Source organism: Dermacentor silvarum, chromosome 6, assembly GCF_013339745.2.
Source record: "Dermacentor silvarum isolate Dsil-2018 chromosome 6, BIME_Dsil_1.4, whole genome shotgun sequence".
NCBI lineage: Eukaryota > Metazoa > Arthropoda > Arachnida > Ixodida > Ixodidae > Dermacentor > Dermacentor silvarum.
The window spans coordinates 145,644,193-145,668,384 of NC_051159.1; the positions used below are offsets into that span (position 1 = coordinate 145,644,193).

Here is a 24,192-nt window from a genome sequence, read left to right on the forward strand (position 1 = left end):
GCGCAACAGGTTGGCGCGCGCTGTTTCTGCACCTCTGCAGGGTTGTCACACACGCTCCGGCGACATCGTGTTTAAAGTGACAGATCAATGAAGGCATCAATAACACGAACCCTAAAGTGGCAGATAGTTGCACGAGACCGCAATAAGCCACTGATCATGCATCCAATGCACTGTCGAATGTTGATTCGTCCATTCATAGAAACGCCCCACATTTGCATTGGCTAGAGAGTCTACGGAGCCTACTGCCAACGATATGCACAGTCAGGGTCGCAGTGACCTACTGAGATATCACAGAAGAGAGCAGGAGGAGCGAATGAAATAAACACGTTCACGAAGAAACAAAATAAAACGTAAGTTGCTTGCTGCACGTGGGCGTGGGACGCTGTGCAACTTCGGTAGAGAGGGCGGGGAGGGCTGCAGCGAGGAAAACCAAGAAAAACAAACACGGCATCAGTTTGGCGAAACTTGGCGTAAAGTTTTGCGGGAGCTCGAAATTTATTTCTTGCGGTACTTACACTTTTTGAACTGCTATAAAGTTACTTACGGTAGTGAGGTTATGATAAGGTGATATATTTTTGTTGCGCTAAAACAAGAACCAGCGATATCCGTCCTTAGACGACTTCCGGAGCTCGTTAGATTATTCAAGATGGCGGACCCAGCGTCGTCGGCTAAGCAGCAGACAAGTAAGCGATTTATTTCATTCTTGCCTTCTGATCCGATCGGAGTCAGGTAGTTCGGGAGGTCCGGGCACACAATGCGACCCGCCGTGAAGTGGGCGTGGTGGTCATTGGACACTGACACAGCGAGGGGGAGCCGCCTTCTACGGCGCTTCCATTCGGGCGTGATAACCGCGACACTCGCCGGGACGTTATGCGCGTGCGAGCGCCTGCTCGATTGTTGCCGTTGTCGGCGTCAATGCACGTTTGGTGGGGCACTGCTGGCGCTTTTGATGCGTCACTCATCGCTCAAACGTATGATTGTGAGCTGTCAACCTATCATGAATCGCGGGCGTTCGAAATGCCGAGCAGTAAACGAGATGTTAACGAGACATGTGCTCTGTCGGCTGCGCTGCGGGCGGATCGATTTGCGCGAAGTCCGGCCGCGAGCGCTCGCGGCCCTTTTTCAGCGCGCGAGCTCCAAACGCCCTCAGCCATTTTTTTTTTGTTTTTGTTTTGCTTAAAGAAGTAGCCGAAAATAAATCGACAGGACACTTCTAGCTCGGCAAGGTGTCTCTGTATATCGTTTTCTTGGCACCGTTTCGCTACGTGACATTTTTACGTGCTAATATTCTTTCGCATTGTGTTATTGTACGTCGTTTTAGAAGCGAAGCGCGACCTTTGTGTTTTCGATGCAGCATAAATATGCATTTTCATGCGCCTACTGCTCCTGCGCCTGCTGAGCACAGAACGTTGACATTTCTCGAAGAGCGCCGGCGCTGATTATTCATTATATTTTTGTGGTGCACAATCCCCCAATGTTGTTTCGTTCGCAAGCATTCTGACATAACGTAATACTATAGTCAACAGTAGTATCTGCGGGGTCGAGTTGCACCGCATGATTTATTGGTGCTGTAGCGAATGCCCAGTGAGTTTCAAGGGGCGGGAACGTAGAATGGACAGTATTTGTTTAAGCACTGCTAACGCCTCTCAGTGGCAGTTGTGTGTGGACGTTATAAGAGCTTTGCGTAACGAGTGAACTTAAATTTACTCTGGCGACCTAGTGTATTTGCTAGCGCGAAATGACTGTTTTCTACTCCGCATCTTCGTGTGCCTTTTGCGTGCGTATCGTGCGAGCCAACTATCTGCGTCAGAGCGGTGCCGTTGTAGCTCGGATTACCTTTGGCAACTTGGTTAAATCTGGTTAAATCTTGCTCTCTCAGACACCACGTGTCTGTACGTCATGTTGTGCAATCTTCTGTCACGCGGCGCACTGCGTGTCACTTGTGCGCGTGTCTTCCTTAAAGGTAAGTTTAGTGTCTGTACTTAACCTGAAGCCGGGCGCGGAGCTTTGAAGTTAGCCGTTGTCACCGTACGCGAATACGACGTCATAAGGGGTGAGCGATTTGGGCGGATTGCGAAATGCGATATCAAAGGTATGGAAGAAAAAAAAAAAACTTACAAAAAAATAAAATTCTACGATTAGGGAAGTGTTAGCGAGCAAAAGCCGCTAATGTCCTCCTTCAGTATGCCTATAATGAGCTGGCTAAGACCTTTTCCCAAATGAGCCGACAGACCGACCAGCTATTGATTTGTGCTGGACTGCTGGTGGCAGACAAGCGCAGTGATTTCGTCCTCCGCAGTATCTTCTACACTCGCAGTAATGTAATGACGTCATTACATAGTTAATAATGTTATTGCACTCGTAATAATCTTATAGCGAATCCGCGCATGCCTATCTAAAAGAGTCATAGAACAGCAGAAAAAGTAGCCTCTAAGACTGAGATACAAGCCTGGCGACGACAGTGGCAAGACGACCAACAGCGAGACCATGACAGTGATGACGGCCGACGGCTGATACATCCCTGCCCTTGCGTGGAATCCTGGGCTGGGATACGTACATAGAACACTCTGTCGACTTTTCTGCAAGGGAAGCTTAGTGGTGATGTTAGCTGTGACAAAAAGACACTAAATCTGTATGAAACACACTTATGTGACAACTGTCGCTGTAAACTCATCCGTAGAAGCTGTCTTGTCGCATCTATATTCGCGGGAGGTCTTGCGGAGCGTCGAAACGAAGTTCTTGCCAGATTTAGCTTGATGGGTCCCTTGGCTTGGCAGCGTTGTATTTAGATGTTTAGATGTTTCGACACACACACACACACACACACACACACACACACACACACACACACACACACACACACACACACACACACACACACACACACACACACACACACACACACACACACACACGCATATATATATATATATATATATATATATATATATATATATATATATATATATATATAATTAGAGGAAAGACAGGTCGACCTGAGCTAGTATGCTCAGGTCACTCTACATAGGATAAATAGGAAAGGGGTCAAATTAGAGGGATAAAAGATGATGAGGACAGAAAGAAGAGATGCGTATTTACAATTACCACGTGACTCAGTGGTTCGCAGTATGTAGATGTTTTTCTATGTATGCCAGTATGGCGAAAGTCGATATATCCACCGTTGATGTTGACATTTATTTATTTATTTATTTATTTATTTATTTATTTATTTATTTATTTATTTACAAATACCTCACAGGTACCACGTAGGAGTATTATGTGAGGGGGACTATACAATAAATTTTAGCAAGAACACACAAACAAAAGTAATTCAAAAACCTAGTGTTATACAATGTAAAAATGTGAGAGATAACTTCACTTCCAAAGCGTCCAGCGACAAATAAAATGAAATAAATAAATGAAGGAGAAAAAGGGTATACTCATAACCGCAAATGCGCACTAATAATTTTGCGTCTGGGAGAAGCTGGGGCTTAGTTTTGGGACATCACGTTAGGCGGTGTTCTCACTTTTGCGCATTCTTCAAGTTAGGCGCGATGCAGAACAGTCCGGAGCCGCGAAGGGCACGGTTCGACCTCACGACGTTCGTCGTGTGGAGTCTTTTCAGTCTTGTCATCTGCGCACGGTGTCCTGCTCCGAACCACTTATACTCGCCTTGCCAAAAACCCAAGTCCAATAACAACTCAGCCGTACGTGGCTTATGGGAGATCTGCTCACTAATCTCTAAAAGGCTATTTACATGCTTGTGTCTTTAGTTTCTCAGCTTTTTGGGGGATAGAACAGCTGCGCCCCACCGCATCTGGTAGAGCTTTCTTCAAGCTTCTGCTCTCTGCGAGGTATACATTGAGGCACCGCATCTCGCATTGCAAGTCCACTCGAAAGTGGTGCACGAAGTAAAAATGTAAGGGGGTGTGATCCGCAGATGTCTAGACATTGCCCACATCTGCCTCGTTTGGTGTTCCTCTCTTTATCGCTTCCTTTTTTTTTTTTTTTGCCTTCTGACATCACACTGTCGGACATAACTTATAAAAAAACACATTCTCTCACTCATCTTCGTTTTACGTATTATCAGAGCCATTCTGAGCTTTATCGCTAACACCAGCTCATTGAGGAGGCACGATGAAGGAGTGTCGGCGTCGCTGAAAAAGTGCCGAAGTTAGGCGCACAATTGGTTCCACCCCATCGCGTGTATTTCTGTGCCTCTATCGGGACGAGACGTCCCACTTCCCGGCGACGGCTGCGTGCCGCCGAGTAGTTTCGTGAGGCGCGTGGCGGGCCAAAGGTTGGAACCACTCCTCCTCCGGTTGCATTGTTGCGCCACCTTCTTCTGGTTCACCGAGCTCCATTGAAGAACCTCGAGGGGCCGGGAACGTCGCGTGTGTCATTGTGAGTTTCCCCATGTGCGCTTCCCCGCGTGGCACGCACTATACCGTTTCCATTCATCGGCGGGACGCGAGTTCACTTTTCTGCAGTACCGTTGCCAGGGTCAAGGTTGGGGCCATCCTCCCGCATTTCCCTCTCTCCTCCTCTTTTACAAACAACTTTTTTTTTTTTTTTCGTCCGTGCCCGCTTCCCGAGTTTTCCTTTTTAACGGACGGTACTATACACGTCATCCTGCGTCGTTGCACAATGGTGTAGCCCGAATTCAAGGTTAAGCAGGCTGCCGGTGCTTGAGGAATTGTGGGGCGGGCGGGGCGCGAGCAGCACGCGACGCGGCCGTCGCGCGAGTCCCGTTTTTTCGTGTCGTTGCGACGCATTGGACACCGTTTCTGATCATGCATGCGGGGGGTGCTCGCCGCCTTCGGTTTTACGCTTGCTTTCTGCCTGGATTCGTTGTGAATGGCGGCCGGCAGGAGAGGCACTTTCTTTCACTTTCGGATTCGCGCAATCGTCCCTGGCTTGTGCTCGTCGACGGCCAGCGCGTCCCACTTTTTCACCCAACGCCCTTCGTCTCCCCCCTCTCCCTTTCTCTTTGCGTCTTCATTTCTCACGCAAGTTTCGGGCACGTGCGATATCCGCGCGCGGGTCGTACCAGGCTACCAGGAAAAAGAGATACGCTTGTTGTTGTTTGCGATGTGGCTATAGTCCGATAGGCGCGCTTCTGACGCTCTACGCTGTATACGGCCCGATGAGGTTATTGATACGGCCGCATCTCTGGGCGTCGCTGTCTTAGTGTGTACGAAGTAGTATAGAGGAAGAAATGTGATTTAAACGAAGGGTCTGTTTTGGGCGCGAACTGGATGAACGCAGTGCACATGCAAAACAAGGTTGTTCCGATTTGTATATACCGTGGTCGTCCAGTTCGCGCTCAACGTGTCCGTCGTCCGTGCTCCAAGAGGGAAACTGTGGGCCAACTTCGCTGCGTTTCCGAGAATCGGATCGAGGAACATCCTTGTTCGCTCGTTGGCGATTATGGTGTGTTGATCTTCTCGACAGTGTTCACTGATGCGGACCAAGCATCACAAGTAATAAATGTTCTCCCACTACGCTATCTGGCATGTAAAGCGTGGAGTGGAGGCCCCGGTGCGCAAGGAAGCGGACCCGGCGCGGCTGTATGCATATTGGCATGCCGGCGCGTTGCCACGGCCGGCCGGCATGCATCCGCCCGCCTCGCGCGGCCCCCGGACGTGGCTGCTCTAGCGGCGGAGGATCGTGCAGTTGTGATGACGGTGATGGCCCCGCGCGAGCCGGGCGTGTGTGCCTGATGGGAAAGTGAGCGCCGGGAGAAAACGGCCTCGCCGCGAGCTATGATATGCCGCCGCGGGCGCTTTGCTCTTGCTCGGCCGGCGTGCGCTGCCGGTGCTGTTTGTACCGGCTGCAGCAGGGTGCTTTAGTTTTGTGTGTGTGCATGCGCGACGCGTATATGCAGTGTACGCGCGCGGTCGTAATGCGATACGTGCGCCGTGCGGCGGTGGCAGAGGCGGTGTCTTTCTCCTTGCCTTTTTTTTTCTTTTTCCTTTCTTTTGCAAACGGCGTTTTGCGTGGTCTTCGTGCCGCGGCTGTGCTCTTTAACCGACGGATGCGTGTATTTCGGTCGCGTGATGGTGTTCGACTGTCTGTTTTTGCCATTCATTCTCTCTTTCTTTTCTTGAGTGTTATATATATATAAAAAAAAAAAGAACGACGGGCTCATCAGTATATGCGCGCCGCTTTGCGTATATGCGGCGCTGCGTGCACGATTCGGTAGAGAGCGGTGGTTGCCCTCCGGCGTATGCGTGCGTTCACCGCCGTTTCCTAGCACGCAGACATTGCAGGGGCTCGTTGCTTAGGGATCATTTGTGACTAAAACGTCTAGAATCCGTATGGCCGAAAGAACGTCCATTCTTGATGCATGACTTCATTTATTCATGTGTATCATGGCATACTTAAATTATCGAGCGTATACTTGTAAAAGTGCGAAGTGTGGTATATACATAGTAGTGACGCAGTTACATTAATTTTAATTCTGCTGAGTTGAAAGTCCGAGCCAATTCCCATTCCAGCTAGGAATTACAGCACCATTCAATTCATTTAATTCAGGCACGGTGCCACAAGGCAATATCATCGCTAAAGTGGAGTTCTGTTCTAGACTGCACCTTTAATCCATCTGCGAGTCCGTATGCGCATCACTGGCGGATTCAGAGGTACACGGGGGAGGGCTGGGAACACCGCCCCCCCTCCCCGTCCCCCTCTCCGCCTTGAGGCCATACCCTGTAAATATCTATGCAAGTGAAGCTATTCAATATTCGATCCCATTCTATTTTTGTTCTTGTGCATTAGGTCACCATTTCATTCCCGTTCCATTCCATGCTTTTGCAAAGCCAGAATGATTCCTGAATCATTCCAATTCGAGAATAGCAACTGCGCAAACATGTCCGCCAGCACTCTCCGCATGCACTCGGCATGTGAGCCGCGGGCTTGTACATACTTGACCTTCTCGCTTCCCCCATCGGCGAAGCCGTGGTCTGGATCCCGCTTCTCGGAGCGTGTCATCGCCGAGGGCGACAATCACAGTCGGCGGGGCTGTAGAAACCCGAGCCCAGTCTGCTCCTCCGCCGACTGCATGGAGGCTGCTCGAAGGGGGGCCCCCGTGCCGGCTCCCCTCGGCTGTCTCGAAAACGGCGCGCGCCGAAGAGACGGCGCCGAACTCGGATACGGACGGCCGAATTTCCTCGAGTAGAGGCGAAATGCAAAAGCGCGCCCATGTTTGCCGTGTCTTCGGCGTGCCGTGCAACTCGAGCAGTCCCAGGCGCGCACGCGGCGCGATCCATAATGTCGATGCTTTCGTCGCGGCGTCTGCCAGCGGGCTTTGTGCCTGTGATAGGAGAGTCTCAGAGATGTCCGAGCATCGTAAACTTCCATGCGCTCCTTATACCCGGCTATACGCGGCGTATCGGGCTCCGATCGCAGTGGTGGCGCCCCCCCATATGCGTCGCCTCCTTTGCGCGGCGAGAGGGTCTTGGGGATCAAGGGCGCCGTCGGAGCGCGTTCCTCTCGTATTACCATGCCTGTGGTTGATACGGGTGGGGCATGCATGCGGGCCCCCGCGGTTGGCAGCATGGATGTTTTGAGGGCTGAAACTTGTCGGCTCATCATCTACCAGCTTGCGTTGCTCATATGAGCGCGAGCAATGTATGACGCGCACTGTGTTAGTCGCATTTACACCAATGCGGCGGTAACGTATATAGTATACAGGGTGTCCCAACTATCACGCACCAAGATTTAAAAATGTGCAAATGCCACGTATATAGCTGGACAGAACCAAGGTAATGTTGTTTGCCGTCGTTTGGAGATACTCTATTTCTTTTTGCATTCCGCCTGATTACATAATTAGTCTTAGTTAAATAATCGACTTCTCAAATACTATAATTAGATGAAAGTGTCAATGAGAAAATTGCAGAGCAACATGAAAAACTCCCGCTACAGCTTTCTGTTGCTCAATGCGTGCTACATAAGTGTTTTTCTGAGCGTGAAAGAAGCCCGCGAATACACGCAAAATTGCCGCGCGACTGGCCGCTCGAGGCACTTCGCGTGTGTTCGCGGGCTTCTTTCCCGAAAAACACACCTTTATGCAGCACGTATTGAGCAACAGAAAGCTGTATCGGAAGTTTCTCATGTTTCCCTACATTTTTCTCATTTACGCTTTTCGTCTAATTATAATATTTGATGAGTCGATTAATTAACTATGACTAATTATGTAATTAGGCGAAATCCAAAAAATAAGCTGAGTATCTCCAAGCGACGGCAAACAATATTACCTTTGTTCTGTCCAGCTACGTGACATTCGCATATTTTTAAATCTTGGTGCATGATTGTTAGGAAGCACTATATGACTTTCCATAGCGCGTCATTTTAATACTATGCGACAGCGTTTTCATGTGCCGCGTTCCCTTTCGTCCGAAACTTAGTCGAAACCTGTTTCCGGTTAGCTACGCCGCAACAGCCTCACTTTCTCTCTCCCCCTCGATGCGATACGCCAGGGTTTACATGCACCGCGTGAGTCGACTTCTACCCATCCCAATTTATACCCGTGCACCTGGCGCATTAACGCGATTCGCCTTCCTATAGCGCTTTGCCGCCGCTTACACGGATGTGATACGCTATAGAAATGCGATGCGATGCGCCACCTTCGCATTCATGTAAACGCCGTTTCTAATGCTGAAATTAAACTTACATCTGCGCTTTCGATTTCTTTTCTTTTTTTATATTGCTTTAATTGCACGAAATTTGGGCCGTATACTAACGAAGCTTTTTCTCCCCAAGCGCTGTTTATCCCCGGTCAGCCGATCTGACAGCGGATGTTACGTACAGCTGGGGCTTAGGAAATGCTTTATGAATACCAGCTCATGGACCTCTATTTACAAGGACGTTCTGTATGCCAATGAAAACCTTTGTGAATTCGGCCGCTGATTGGCATCGGTACGGCGTAGGAGCAACGGGATCGAGACGCACTGGCAACTCTCTTTTCGGAGAGAACACACCCTCTACAGTCCTGTTGCCAACTAAAGCGCAGCATCAATTCCAGCCTCTTCTGTAAGGTCTTCAATGAAGAATACATCCTTTCGGGTTATCGACCAGAGGGTATAGTGCAAGACAGCCCTGTTTGACAAACCGGCATCCTCGTGCTTGTGTCGAGTTTGTTCGTATGTCGGCGCGTAATTTCGTTTACCATGACGGCGTTCGTCGAGTATGACGCGTTACTGCAGTATAAACGGCTATAGCAGCCACATGTCTTCGCGGAGATGTCTTATTTCGCGCGGCGCTTTCTTCGTGTAGGGCGTGTTTATTTGGGTCAGCGAGTCGAACCGGTTGCTGCCTCCCGCCAGCGGCTGCCTGGCGTGTCGCCCGCGCACTTATCTCCCCTCCCTTGGCGTGCGTTGTAGTACCGCTCGTTGCGGCGCCGGGGCCTATATCGACTGGGGCGTCAGTCGGCGCCGCAGATTCGCCGGCGAAGCCGGACGCCCCCCTGCGTGGCGCAATCGGCGTCCAGGCCAACCCGTGCCGCGGCCCTTGCGTCGTGTACGCCTCGCGCACGCGCGCGCCGCGCTCCGCCCACTGCTTCCGATTTGCATACGCGCGCGCAGCGATAGGGTTGCGTGTCGCCAGCTGCCGCCCTTCCCTCCGTCCCGCCCGCCCGCCAACCTGTCGTGCGGTAGCCGCGCACAACGAGCCTCCTCCTCGTATACGCGCTGTTCCTCGCGAGTTCAATTAGGAGCGCTTATCAATTTGATAACCTGCGCGAGGCAAATCGGCCGCGCAGTGATTGAAATCGAGCTTGCGGGAATGTCTAGGTTAATGCAGGTTTCGCATCGACAGTGACTAGTATAGCGAGGAAAACACGTGTGAGTTGTATAGTGCGCATTGAAGGAGAACGTAGAGAAGGTGAATGAAGTTATAAGAATGTGCAACAAGCCTCCGTGTACAGAACGATAGCGGGTTCGCTTGAAAAAATAGATATACGCGCCGCCGTAATCTATAAAAGGTACCTTTTCAATTGAATCTATCCACGGCTGACGAGCACCTGTAGAAACGTGGGTGGAGTCCGCTCGGACTACTGGCCAAGTGCGAAAAGAAAATGAATTGGAATAGAGTGGTTACAATTATGCTTCGGCCATGTGTAGTGTATGTATGTTAGCGCTACCGCGAACGTGCTCTAACGACGGCCACGCACGATACGCACCTTGCTCCCTTCCTATCCCTCCCGAATCATTTCCCTTTCTTTCCTTCTCATCCTTCAACCCACGCGTGCGGTCTTCCTTCTGGGCGCGAACTAGCTCAGGTGCCCCCACAGTTCATCGAGACAGGTAGGTACATGCGGCCTACCTCATTTCTCTTCCCTCCACTCTTTTCTGTGTATTCTTATGGATCTTGTCAATAACAAAACGAACATTTCATCATCAGTTCACATAGATCGATGGCCGAGAGGTGTCCGAGGAGTAACAGAAAATAATTGCCGGCGACTTTGATTTCGCTCGTGCTTGAACTCGACAGCGAGGACCGTAGCAAAAGAGCACGCGCAGGGGAGCGATGCTTGCTTATCAGCGAGAACAGAAAAGGAACACAGAAACGAAATGATGAAGCCTTGGCTTGCGTCACTATACATTTGCGGTGCTGCAGCACAAGATGTTTCGAGCATGCGCTGTGTGATCAGGGAACAGGTCAAACCTGTTAAATCTGCGCGGCTTGGCACATAGAAAAAAAAAAAAGAGAGAGAGAGAGAGAGAGAGAGAGAGAGAGAAACTGAACGTACCAACAATGCTTTAAGACAACTTCTTCTTGGGCGAGTTGGTGCTTGCTATATATTGCATAATTTTTTGCGCCTCTGACTTCCTGCTTTTGCCGTCGCTAGTTATGCTTTTCCTGTATTTTCCCGCTACAAACATTATACCGCAAATCGACGTCTCCTTTGCATAGATCAATCATCTATCGAAAGCTCAGTGCAATGACACAAATACCTCGTTGCATCGATTTTTGGCGTTGGTTGCTTATTATAGGCAGTATTCCCATTTCCGTAGAACGTAGTGCACGGGGTTATTTTCTTGTTTTATCACATTAGTGCAGGCCCTTACGTAGGATATACTGTTTTTAGAAGGCGGCGCTAGCGCAATCATCGGGATGATCTTTCTTCCTTTTTTGATTTCCTATATGTGCTTTAACACATTCATGATCGTCGAGAAAAATGGTGCCTCGACGATCCGCAACCCAAGAAGCCACGCGCATCCCGTTCGGAGGTCGCGATTTCGCCTCGAATCTCTCTATCCATATATACGGTGTAAGTGGTTCGATTGTTCCCATGTCGTCTGGCGCAGCCCGCGCGATGGTCGCCGTATACCGCGAGGACATGTTTGGGAATGCATGCCCAATCTGGAGAACTCGTGAGGCACCGTTCGGGGAGTGGACCTTCCTTGCTATCGCGCATTCCTGCACATACAGGCTGCTGCCTACGCAACTGCGGCGGCGCTTTGCTCGTCCTGCGCCGTTTGTGTGTACGTACTTGTGCACTTGACCGAGCTCGCTCGCGGCGGCGTCGGCGACAGAGAGCGTCGACGTTATCTACGGTCGTTAATTCGGCCTAGGCCGTTCATTTAAATCGAGCGCTCCATGCAAGCCGAAGACGCGAGCGACGGATATACGACGCCGGCCCGCGGTCCCCATAGGCCACGTGATAGATGGCGGTGGGTGGCGCCCCCTCGAGCGAGCCTCTTCACCCGCGCCGTCGGCGCTCTCGTTTTTCCGAGAAACTCCGGTAGCGTACGCGACCTGCGGCCTTGTCGCGGTGCTTGTCCGTACGCCTGTTGGAGGGCCTGTGTGTATAATAAAATGCTCGCGCTTGCGAATATACCTGTCCCTTCTCTGGGCTGCTTCAAGTCGTGCTCTTTGCTTTGTCTCTCTCTCTCTTCTGTTTCTTTAACCCTCGTCTTCTGTACTCGCCTGTTGGAGCGGTTGCACCTAGACGAATGCTCTCTCTGTCGTATATGCGTACGGCCCCTGCATTTGCGAGCAGCCTGCCAATTTATGAGACACCGAAGCGGCGTTCGTTACTCGGTTGCTGTCTCGTTTCGTGCTGTGAGAGCGGAATGAATATACCTGCCCCTGGATGATGGCCTGCTGAGCGTGCGCTTCGACCGGCGCGCCTGTGGCGTTGCGCCACTGCTACCGAGCTTTTTCCCGTTTAGTACGGTGTTGCTCGTGAGACCACCGAGTCGACCCGACGCGGAGTCTTCGGAAACGCATGCTGCCGCTGAATCCGATGGGTGCAAACCAGGCGCGAGAACATTACGTATCAGCAGAAACGCCTAACAGATTGAGACTGTTGTATAGGAGTTTTCCTGTAACCCCGTTGCACTTGCATCATAGGCTGTTCTCTTATTGTCAATGTTGAAGCATGACTCATGCAACGTCAGCGTGGGTGAACCTTGTGCCCGCTAAAACGAACACCGACGAGTCACTTAGAGTTTGTATATATATATATATATATATATATATATATATATATATATATATATATATATATATATATATATATATTGTCCGGGAGGGTTTTTTGATAGGCATGAAGAATAAAAGAGTTAAATAAAGCTTCCAAATCTGCATCGTGCACTAACTGCAGCAGTGTCTTTGCACACGTGTTGTCATATATAGCTGCGAGGTGGTTACATGTTGCCTGTAATATGTGGGCCTATACAATTTATCAATGCCAATGCCCCTTGTAAGTCCCGAACTAAGGCATTCGCTTTCGCCATCTTCCGTTGGCCTGATTTTAAATAGCTGATGTACGTAAAAAGCGCACACGCAAGAGACGAGAAGGGCATGCATGCTCACACGTCGACTATCAACTTAAATTTCGCACTGTGGCGCGGAAGAAAACACGCACGCTTACACGCACGCTTACATGCACGCACGCACGCACGCACGCATGGACTATCTGCACATGCGCGAGAACGTGTCCGTGTTTGTTACGCCAGCTTTATTTACTGTTTTCTTTTGAAAAATCGCTAACCTTTGCCAACACGATCGCTTAGCTTTCTTGTCGTTTTGCTTTGGCTGCAGTATAGCGTGGCGTGGACACATGCTGTAGCAGACTCCACATGCAAAGGCACGTGCAGATTGTATAACTTGATGCGATGTTGTTTGACCCCGTCCGCTCTGTATACTTGTTCCTTGCATGTCCGCCTGCTGCTCAGAGCCCGCCCTCATCGCTTCTTCCCTCTGCGTTGGCGCATGTCGGGGCTTCCGCGGAATGAAAGGTTCACACTGCACGAATTCTCATAATGTGCCTGCTCTGCTTTCCCGATATTGACTTTTCTTTTTCTCAGGAATAAATTGGTTCATTGCGCGTGGTTCAAAGTGGTTCATTGCAAGTCAATAAAAGTAAGCGTTCCATATTACTCTCCGTTTACATTGTAGACTGCGCGCGCGCGCACACTCTTGTCTGTAATAAACAAGCAGCGGTGTTTTGTTACAGCCTGCGACACCGTTTAGCTGAAAACCACTGACGTGTCGGAGCCATATAGTGCTTAAAGTCGGCGACCAGTATAGCGCGCGGACAGGAACACACGCTCATGTATATGTATATATATATATATATATATATATATATATATATATATATATATATATATATATACCTGTTTTTGCTGAATGCCAAATCAACGGATTAATCGCGATTAAATCATTAATCGAAAAATTGGAGAGAGAGAATTGCCCCGCACTAGGCACTACTGGTAATAAAATCACCTCCAGTGCTTGTCGAATGGGTGCCGCAGTGCTATACAGTTGACCTGCCCCTCCTATCCGTTGCTCTGAACGGTAATCATCGGTAAAACATGGCGTTAGAGGAGAGAGAGAGAGAGATAGCTACCGGACTGCATGTTAACCATTGTCTATACCGAACCTCTCCACCAGCAGCTAAGTAGGACGTGGTTGGTCACTGCAATAATAGCTCTGTGCCCTCTATATGGTTAAACTATGCGCCGCAAGTTGGTACAACCAACGCGGCCGCTTACGCAACTATCCGGTAACCCGATGTTCCGTAAACTACAATACGCTTATATACGGAAAGGCTAAAACTCTCCTCTGTCTCCTACAATTTTCGGAATACTCGAGGCATGAACGGGATCAACGCAGCGGCGCTGGTGGCGTTTTGAAGCTGAATTCAACCAGAGCTCTTTCCCGTTAAACATTACATTGTGGGGTTTTGCGTGCCAGAACCACGATCTCATCAGCCGTAGTGAGGGGACTCCGGAATAATTTGGACCACCTGGAGTTCTTTAACGTGCACCTAAATCTAAGTGCACGGGTGTTTTTCTCCCATTTCGCCTCCATCGAAATGCGGCCGCTGTGGCCGGTATTTGATCCCGCGACCTCGTGCTTAGCAGCCCAACACCATAGCCACTAATCAACCACGCCGGGTTTCCTTTCCGTTGACGAGAACAGCCATGCAACGCAAGTGCTTTTCTAATGCATGACTTCCGATATATCGGAAGTCAGTTAAACATGGCCTGATATCTCGGAGGCAATGTTTAACGCGTCGTAGTTGCACAAAGTGCAGCTACCGGCGCTGCTTGAGGAGATGTCTTTGGGTTCAGGGATAGCAGGGGGAAAGTGAACATTAAAAGGGTCCGAACTTGAGTGCGTCGGTATTGCTCCAATACGGGGAAACAGCGCGAAAAAGCGAGAAAGACGGACAGGACATGCGCTGTCTGCGTGTCCTGTTTCAGCGCCTGTCCTGTCCATCTTTCGTGCGTCATTTTTTTTTTTTTTCGCGCTGTTTTCCCGTATAATTAAAGCGAACATGTCCGCAATAGAGATTAGTAAAAGGCGATTGGAGGTTTGGTGGCAGAAAAGTAGGGAGACCACAAACAATGAGGCGTACAAAAACAATGTTCCCAATGGTGCATGGTCCAGAAAGTTTGATGCTGCAGGGGAATCTTGTGTGTGTGTGAGTGTGTGTGTGTGTGTGTGTGTGTGTGTGTGTGTGTGTGTGTGTGTGTGTGTGTGTGTGTGTGTGTGTGTGTGTGTGTGTGTGTGTGTGTGTGTGTGTGTGTGTGTGTGTGTTTAAAGAGAGCTCTGACATTATGCAAAATAAGAGCAAGAGCTTGGTGGCGTAACCCACCGCCTCGTTTCAAAGGCGACGCTCATTGCATTCATCCGTCCATTCACCCTATACAAGAATGCTAGAACGAAAAAAAACAAAGAAAAAAAAAACATGTATAGCATCCTTGATTAACTGGCTAGGTGACTATGTGTCACTGCCCCGTTTTAAAGGGGTTGCCAATAAGTAATCATCGTCATCATCTTCGGTGTTATAGGTGTTCCGGTATTCCACGCCCGTCGCCTATAGTACGAGAACGTTTCGTTCGCGGATGTCCTTCTCGGCGCTGTTAACGTGTCCATGGTAGAGAAACCACAGTCTATTGTCGTTATCAGTGCTTACACAAGTGAGTAGAAACAACTCACCAGTCGATCCAACCAGGCGCTCCAGCTTATTCAACGGAGTATTGAATTGTTCAGTCACTTTTCACTATTCTAGACATGTGTTCACAAAACGTTCTTACGATAGAATTGTTCGTAATAGCACATTTCAGCCAATAGAGATGCTGAGCATATCATTAGCAAACGCGGCCGGCCAATGGAAAATAGCGCTTACGAACAAAAAGGCTTTGTGAATTCCGTCCCTGATCATCATGCTGTGCGCACGACAGTGTGTGTAATGAATGACATTGCAGAAAGAGAGTGGCGCATACCATCTGCTCCGTATATAGATTCCTATTAATGATTACTAGAGGGAACTCCGGCGCCGTTGTCTTCGGGATCTACAAGTATGACGGTTCAGCCAGCATGGTAATTATATATATAGGTATAGTAGGTGTATTGGCCTATAAACTTCTTCCTTCTGACTTCAAACGACTCTGTGTCTTTGCAGATTGACCTTTTTCAGCAAAACATAATTGTGTTATATACGCAACAATCCACAGTGATTATATGCATATCCGCAGAGACTTATTGCCTTCGTGCGTTTAGAAAAAAAAAAACGACCTTTTTTCTTCTTTTTTTTTCTTTTTTAGAAAGATAAAACGCCATAAATAACACGACAAGAACGTTTGAAGCCATAAGCACGAAGCTCAGACAAATCCACTGTTCTGCCGATCATTCTAATGTTAGCTGAACGATTGCAGAGCCTGACTTCCCTCTCGTAATTTTTTACTACACGGTCCTCTCCGTTCGTTGTCATGCCTCGTCGTGACGTCCTGAGTCGCGTCGCCTTCCCTCTCCCCCCCGGCATCGTGCACCACTGCTCACGTCTCCATTGACGTTGTCCATAACGCTCAGCGCTCAGTCTGGGCGTGTTCACAAGCGCATCACTTCCGCTGCATCCCGGCGATCGCGCTCCGTTCGCATCGCCGTATAGCAGTGCACCGTCGGCGATCGCAGCTCTGGCGGAGAAGGAGCCACTTCGGCGCCGGAAACATCTAAACGCCGCACGGTTGGGGGTGGCGGTGTAAACGCGGGGGTCGCTCGCTGCCGAGCCGGTAATTATGGCCGCGTGTACAAACACACCGTCCACGTGTGTGTACAGCGAGACGTGGTGTTCGCGCGTTTTCTCCGGTGCGTGCGTCTATGGTCCGGTGAGCCTCAGCTCCGTCATCTGTTCCGCCAAGCCGCTGACGCTCATCGCGGGCGAAACACACATATATCGCTCGCGTTGCGCGTGCATGTCGGCTGCGCGTTCGCTGGCGCTGCGACCCGGCGAACAAAACGGCCCTGCGCGCGCTCGCAGATTTGTTGGGAATCATGGCGCACTATATACTTGCACCTTTGCCGCTGCGCGGGGCCTCCCACTGTAATAATAACAACTCCTTTGTTTGATGAGCGACACGTCGGAAACGCGTGGTGAAACACCAACTCTGCACCGACGTCTTCCCTCGTATACCATTGTGTAGATGAGGGTGGTCGTGGATGCGAATGTTGTAGCAACAATTAGCTCCATTTAAAATGCCTACACACTTTGGTTGTCTGTTAAGTGGTCACTTATCGCATTTTTGTGTGCCTGTTTGCGTTTTCTACCACTTTTCTTAACATTCATATTTCATCGCACTTCTCAGCAAAAAACTATGGAACTTCTTAAATAATCCAATTTACGTTACCTTACGTTACCTTGGTCAAGATATGGTGTTGTTTAAAACGCGGAAGGGTGCAGTTCATATATACGGATGTCCTCAGAAAAGTAGCTTGCTCTCTCTCTTCAGTGCATGCTCCATACCGATACCTACACACTTGTATTATGCCTTGTTTTCTATGATTTTTTTGAAAGGAATGTGAGTTGCTTCTGTTGTATTCCCTCGGTCCGTATATAGGTGGTATGCAAATCCGGGCGCCAGCGAGGGCTCTTTCTGAGTAACAGAAGCAGATCTCGAAGGCTGTGCTTCCGGTGGCTGCATGCGCCGGAAGCGATTGCAGGAGCCAGAAACATGGTGTGGGCGCCATGTTCTGTGCATCTGTAGGAAACCACTAGGGCGTTGCTGAATTTAACTGGCTCTCTCGCTTGATTGCATCCATGTACGCTCATACCACAGTTAAAAAAAAATTGCACTCTTAAGGGACAAATTAAGGACCCTTAAGGGTGCTTGCGCCCGCGGTTGTGGCGTTGTTATATGCGGTGAGATCACTGACAGCGCAAGCGTTACGACTCGAAAAAAGGAAACCGGAACGGCTGGCAACAACGTTCACGGTTTACGGAAGTTTCCGTATTTTGCATTAGTGGAAATGCCGGAAGTTAACGAGCGAAATCAAAAGCAATCTATATAGTATAGAGGGTGTATGCAATTGTTATGAGAACGGAAACCAAGGTCTGTAATGGCTGTCAGCCCACGAGCAGCATGAATGCGACCGTGTACCTTGCATAGAGGGAAAAAAGCGGAAGTTTACAAGCGAGACCGGAAAACAAACAGGGTGAGGATTTGTTGCGTAACTGCGACGGCGCTAACGCATAACGGAGGAGAAAGTAAACAGGGCGTTATGTTTTATAAAAGTAGCCATAATATATCGTTCACGCGTTTGGCCGTGCATGTGCGCGCCACGCATGCGCCAAGCATATGCTATATGCCTTCTGATTTCTGTGGGATTGCCCGTCAGAACGCCGTTCTCTGGAACCCTAACAGCGCGTAATTAGTGAGATTCTTAGTTGGTATATGTTCCGCGTCAGCTTTTTTTTTTATTAATATATAATTTATCGTGAATTGATTGCCGCGTGATATCTCTTCTTGCATTCCGCCAAAGTGCCCTTTCATAGACAGAAACAAACTTCTCGCCCTTGTTTGCATTACATTATAATTTTCCTGTGCTTTTAGTGTCACGTTTAATGGCTTACGCAATGGAACACGCAGGGGTGTCCCAGGTGGTCTGTAGGAATATTCGAGAGGGATGTTTGGTAAAATTCGGCCTTTGTATATGGCGATACGAGACGCGCGCGTAATGTGGTGTGGGCGCGTTCGAACTACGACGGAAGTCATACCGACATGTTTTTAGTGGTACAGCGCTTTATATATATATATATATATATATATATATATATATATAGTGAAGGGTTATAGTCGAATGTGATGTACTGGTGGTGTTGATGTATGGTGCCACGTGTTTTCTCCCTCTCTGGTCATTTCTCGCATCTGCCTGTCCCAACCTGTGCCGCTGTCATGCAAGACGTTTTCTACACTATACATCGTGTTTTTTTTTTTTCTTTTTTTTTCCCATTTTTTATCGCTTTCTTTTGTTTTTGCGTGTACCGGTTAGAGTATAAATGAACCGCGCGCTTTCGCAACGCCGATGATTTGTCAGATGTGTATGCGACAGCAGCAGTTACACGATCCAAAAGTAAGCCGAGGCTGTTTACACCATCCTTCGCAGCAGCCCCCCGCCCCCTCTCTCGACGCCCTTTAAATGAATATGTCGCCCGCTTGCGTGTGTCCCCTCTCGAGTCGGGACCACCGCTTCATTATTCGCGTCGCGTTCCCAGCATCTACGTCGTGGAAACGTCGCGCACAAAGAAACTGTTGTACACATCTCGTGTGTCCCCTTGTGTGTAAGCTGGGCGATTTCAAATTGTAATTAGAAAGAACGCTTATCGCGTCCCGGAGTTTGTACGTTCGTCGTGGCCCATGGGACCACCGTCCGACGTGTGCGCCGGCAGTGAGCGCCGGACGGCGCAGCTATAACTCGCTCAATATGCGGTTCTTAAAATGTATAGTTAAATTAGATTACGAGGCACGCTGCTGTGGGGGTCTCTAGAACTATCGAAGTGCGACCGCCGCGTATAGTGGTCTCGTTGTGTCATTCCTATTTGTAACAACACAACGAGACGCCAGACATATGCGATGCCTGCGTTATGCGTCTTTTGTATGCTCGCAGCCTTCTCTTCTAGCACCTTGACCGATGCGTGGTTTCTGTGGTCTCGAATCCCATAGATTCTCTGCTACCTATTTCCTCCGGACCACGCTCCGGACCCTCAATTACGCATTTCATTGCCCGCTTCTGATTTCTCGCGCTTTTCTTACAGCTTCACCTGTTAGCGCTCTAATATATATATATATATATATATATATATATATATATATATATATATATATATATATATATAGGTGGTAGTTATTGCTGCACCGCTATGTGAACTCACTCGCCGACGCATGCAGAAGTGGTGGCCAAATGGAAAAGGCTGAAGTCCGCGGAAAGCGAACTGCTGTCTTCTGTTAAGGAGCATCGACGAGCTTACAGTTTCGAAATGAACCAGGAGCTGTTGAAAACGCCGGTTCGAGCTGTTTTGCGAAAGACGGCTGGCCACGTGGCAAAATTCACTTCCTGCGCACCATTGCCTGATAGCAGTGTGTTTTGGCAAAACGAGGCCTGGCGAACGAGCTAGAACGAGCTGGTTTTCAGCGCCTCGCGCCGAGGAACATTTATAAGCTTCGCATGGAGGTCTGCAACCCTATGCATGCGGTCGTATACCTATGCTTAGCGAGAGACCACGCAGGCCATCTTGTGGCGCACCCGGTCTCGGCACAACCGTGCAGCGCAACGGGAACAGCGGTAACGTTGAGTGGGCCTATAGTGCAGGCACCAAGCACGCGCCGAAATGGTATGAGCAGTACCGAGAGTGTTCCTGCTTGAAAAAAAAAAAAAAACCTTTGTAATAATATTGAAAAAAAAAAAGCGTAAATATTTTAGTAAGAAATGATGACCTTTGACGTTCACAACGAGGTGATTATTTACTTCATTCCCGTATCACACGTCTTCTCATCACAGTGCTTCGCGATAGAGTTAGCGGAAATAGGCTCGACTGAATGAAGCGAGCACTGCGCTGAAGCTTCACCAAGGAAAGCGTAATGCATGTAATTGAAGCGTTTTACCTTACAGTTAGCTGATCCCTTTAGTTTCGCATTTTGGTGGCGCTTAATATAATAGACAACTTAAAGCGAATGGGGGGAAAAGAGAAAGAAAGTCACCGCTGGGATGCGAACCAACAACTTGCGCATGGATCGCGTGGCTATGACCCATGGCTGCTCTTATTTCTTCTGAAAGTTACATGTACCTACTCATGTAATCCACAATCAGTCCTTATGTCTGTGTTGGCCGGCGCCATGCAGTCACCATCGGTTGGGAAACATTTCTTAAAACGTAATGTCTTTTTGGCCAATCTTGGCTTCCGAGATCAAACACCGTGGCGCGCCTGGTCTCGGAGGCTGTATTCCTCGCTCGGACAAGCGTATGGTGGCGGTAGCTTTCAGAGTTGCCCGCAAATGTTATTCAAGGGAACTGTGGCGCTGCGACTGTTCAGAATGATGCGTGGTGCACGGATTTCTGTAATCGTCGTGCTTGTGGATTCATTCGTACTATAGCGGCATCAGTTATTGCGCTCTATATTTCTAGATTTCCAAGACAACGCGTGTATAGGCAGAAAGTTCTTGCGTATATGCAACGTCATTTCAAATTGTTGCACTTATAACGCAATATTTTTTGTACGAATCTTTGTGGGTATAGCTTTAGAAAATGCGTCCGTTTCGGCTAGCACACGCAAGCGGGCTCGAATGCCGCACTTCTGCACGGAACTGTACGAACGCTATGCGCGCGTGCAGCGCAAGTATTTACGCGCCGGCTACTTTTGGGTACGGAAATTGTCAATTTGTGTGCGAACGAGAATATGGAAGGAAAAGCTTTCACCGCCGCTGCACTCTGGTTGCTCCTGCTCGTTCTTTTAAGCATTAACGACGTTCCTTTGTGGGTAGCGCGAGAGCCTCCCCGTGGAGAAGCCGTAAACAGTGATTGACGAGCGACTGTTGTGTTTAGACGCGCGGTGGTATACGTGGGCCTGCGGTGCGTAGCAACGCGCACGCACCCCCGCGAGTCGTTAGAGTGCACGAGTGCTCCGACCCTCGCGCATCGGTCGTTACATGCATTCGGCGTGGTGCGTCGCTTTGTTTTTTCCAAAGCGTAATCCGGCGAGAATTGTTTCGGTTGAGTCCGTTTTGTGGTATACGTTCACTATATATATTCTAAGCGAAATACTCTAAATCCGCCGGTCGTGTTTTCCATGAGAATTTTAAAATTATATTGAGGGGGGGGGGGGGGGGGGTTGCATGCCAAAACCACGATCTGATTTTGAGGCACGCCGTAGTGGGGTACTCCGGATTGAATTCGGCCTCCTGGCGTTCTTTAACGCGCACCTATAACGCACGGTACACGGGCGTTTTTTTCATTTCGCCGCCCTCGAAATGGGATCGCCGAGGCCGGGATTTGGTCCCGCGAACTCGTGCTTGGCAGCGCAACGCCGTAGCCACTAAGCAACCACGGCGAGTTTGTGTTTTCCATCTTCGTCGTTGTCGTCATGTTCATAAGTTTCGCACCTATAGATTCAGTTACCCGCGTCTTGCGTTAGCCGAGCCCGTATGATATCGGTTCGCGTCGTCGCGATCTGTCGTTGGCGTCGTCTGGCCTCCTACCACCCCCTATACTCTCAAACACGGGTGGCGCCGAGTGGCCCTTTGTATACGTACAGTTAAACAACAAAATAATCCTTCTCTTCGTTTCCATGAACTGGACGCGAGCGGTCAGAGTTGGAAGTCGAGATAACCCAAACCGGACCCGACCGCGTTTACGTGTATTACGCCGAGCGGATTGAGCACTGCCAACCCTCGCAAGCCAACAGCTTACAGTTGGGATGTCTCAGACCGCGTCGACGCTCTCTCGATCTGCCCGACCCGTTGCCGTTTCTATCAGCTGGACGTCCAAACAGTTTAGGCTCGACATATACCGACTCGCACCAACTTCCAAGTTCGCGTAAACGTTGCTATAGTGTATCGTTGAGGCGGGAATATAGCACAACGTTCTTTGTATGTGGCGTCCCTGCGAGGCAGATGCGGCCCCCGCTTCCAAGACGTTGTGCCTCCGTGGAGTACGTATGCGCCGTGCATGCGTGCTCTCTCCTCTGTGGCCGCAGCCGGATACCGCTCGCGGATCCGTGGTCTTCGCGCGCTTCCCGTTCCGGCGGACACGCCGCCTTCCGTTTCCTTCGGACGGGCCCGCTCGGCGAAAGCGCACCGCGCCGCCGCAGCTGCTCTCTCGCGACTCGCCGACGAAGAGGGAATGCTAATCACCACGCCCCGCTGAGGATTATCTGCTGCGCCGTTGTTTGCCGCACCACGCACCGCTCGGAGTATAATATCGGACTCTCCGCTCGCATCGGACACCGGTGAGTCGTCGTCAGGGTGGGGCAACGCTGTCCGGGACGGTCGTTATAATTGTCACCTGCCCGCGAAAACCACTGCTTTGATGTACTCATTCTCGCAAGCGCGCAGCGAGCTCACTTCGGAGTCGGCTCTGCTCTTTTTTTTTTTTTTTTTCCTTCTGTTGTGCTGTTGGTGTCAACGAGCTCCTATAATCCGTGCTTGATAAAACTTCCTTTAAATTTAATAATAATAATAATAATAATAATAATAATAATAATAATAATAATAATAATAATAATAATAATAATAATAATAATAATAATAAATGTTTGTGGTCTGAACAGTATCGCTAATACCGCTTTATGCAACATTCAGATATGGCGACAGTGACTCTAGTCCTTTCACTTTCGTGTGCACGAAAATGTATGTGTTTTTGTCAACTACGAATCCAGATCATCTTCCGGAATGGTGGCTTCTTGTGAGAGAGAGAAATTACGCATGAGTCCGCTAAGTTGATAAGCACAATGCCCAGCGCATTTGAATGCTGAGGGAGATATACAATGGAGATGGACCCGATTTTATTATTTATTCGCTGGAAGAAGTGGGGAAAAAAACTTTAAAAAGGTATGCCTAATTTCTCCATATTTAAAATTCAGTGTGATCTTACAAGAACGACCGGTATTCAGACAGTATCTCATTGTTCATATGCGATTATTGGATATGGGGCTACGGAGTAGCATACATAGGTTTTACTTGCGAGAACAAGTTGTACTTGAATTTTGCACTGGTTCGTGAAGCCTCGAGGCCGAAGCCGCTTGCGTGTCATATGTGCTTCCGAGATCTGTGCTCAGCTGGTATATTACTTTGCGATATGAAGCTATATACTTAACTATTTGTGATGATTCATGCCGTCTTGTCTGAAGCTTCTTGTGCGTCATATGCCTAATTGCGGAATGGAAACAATAAAATGTCGGGAGAAGACGCTACGTTATGTGGAAATCGTGGAAGCAACAGCCAGCATTCGCCGAATTGCATGCTAGATGGTATACCACAATACCGCGTCCGAGCAGTATAGACTCGGAAAGTTTCACCAAGGCGCGCAGTATATCTGCAGTCGATGCACACCTGGATTAGTGATTGTTGAGCAAAACGTATGCTGTCGCGAACGAAGAACACTCGAACAATTTATAAGACTTACTATAGAACGCGTTATTTCGTTTCCTCTTTCGACAGTTCGCGTGATGTCTGCGTGATTTAGCTTGGATCGACGTTTAGTTTTCATACCTGCACCGTGTTTAGAACACTTCATCTGTGGTGAAATAGCGATCATTGCAAACTTGCACAACCTTGTGCAGTTGCGAGGTGACGCTTTTCGGCCGCCATTAATTGTGAATGTATACACTCAGGCAGGCTCTATAGTAATAAGTATAGACTGTCGGCCACCGCGTGCGTGTATGTATTGTGCTGTGATCACCAGCCT

The 24,192-nt window shown here is 49.1% G+C and overlaps 1 protein-coding gene across 1 annotated transcript in view; it reads left to right on the plus strand.

Annotated features, from left to right (window-relative positions):
* Positions 1 to 643: 643 nt before the first annotated feature.
* The window catches only part of LOC119456153 (POU domain protein 2), a 649,805-nt gene continuing 626,256 nt past the window's right edge, over positions 644 to 24,192 (plus strand). Inside the window, exon 1 of the mRNA XM_037717773.2 lies at positions 644 to 683. The gene's annotated coding sequence lies outside the window, so the exon portion shown is untranslated. The remainder of the gene's footprint in view (positions 684 to 24,192) is intronic.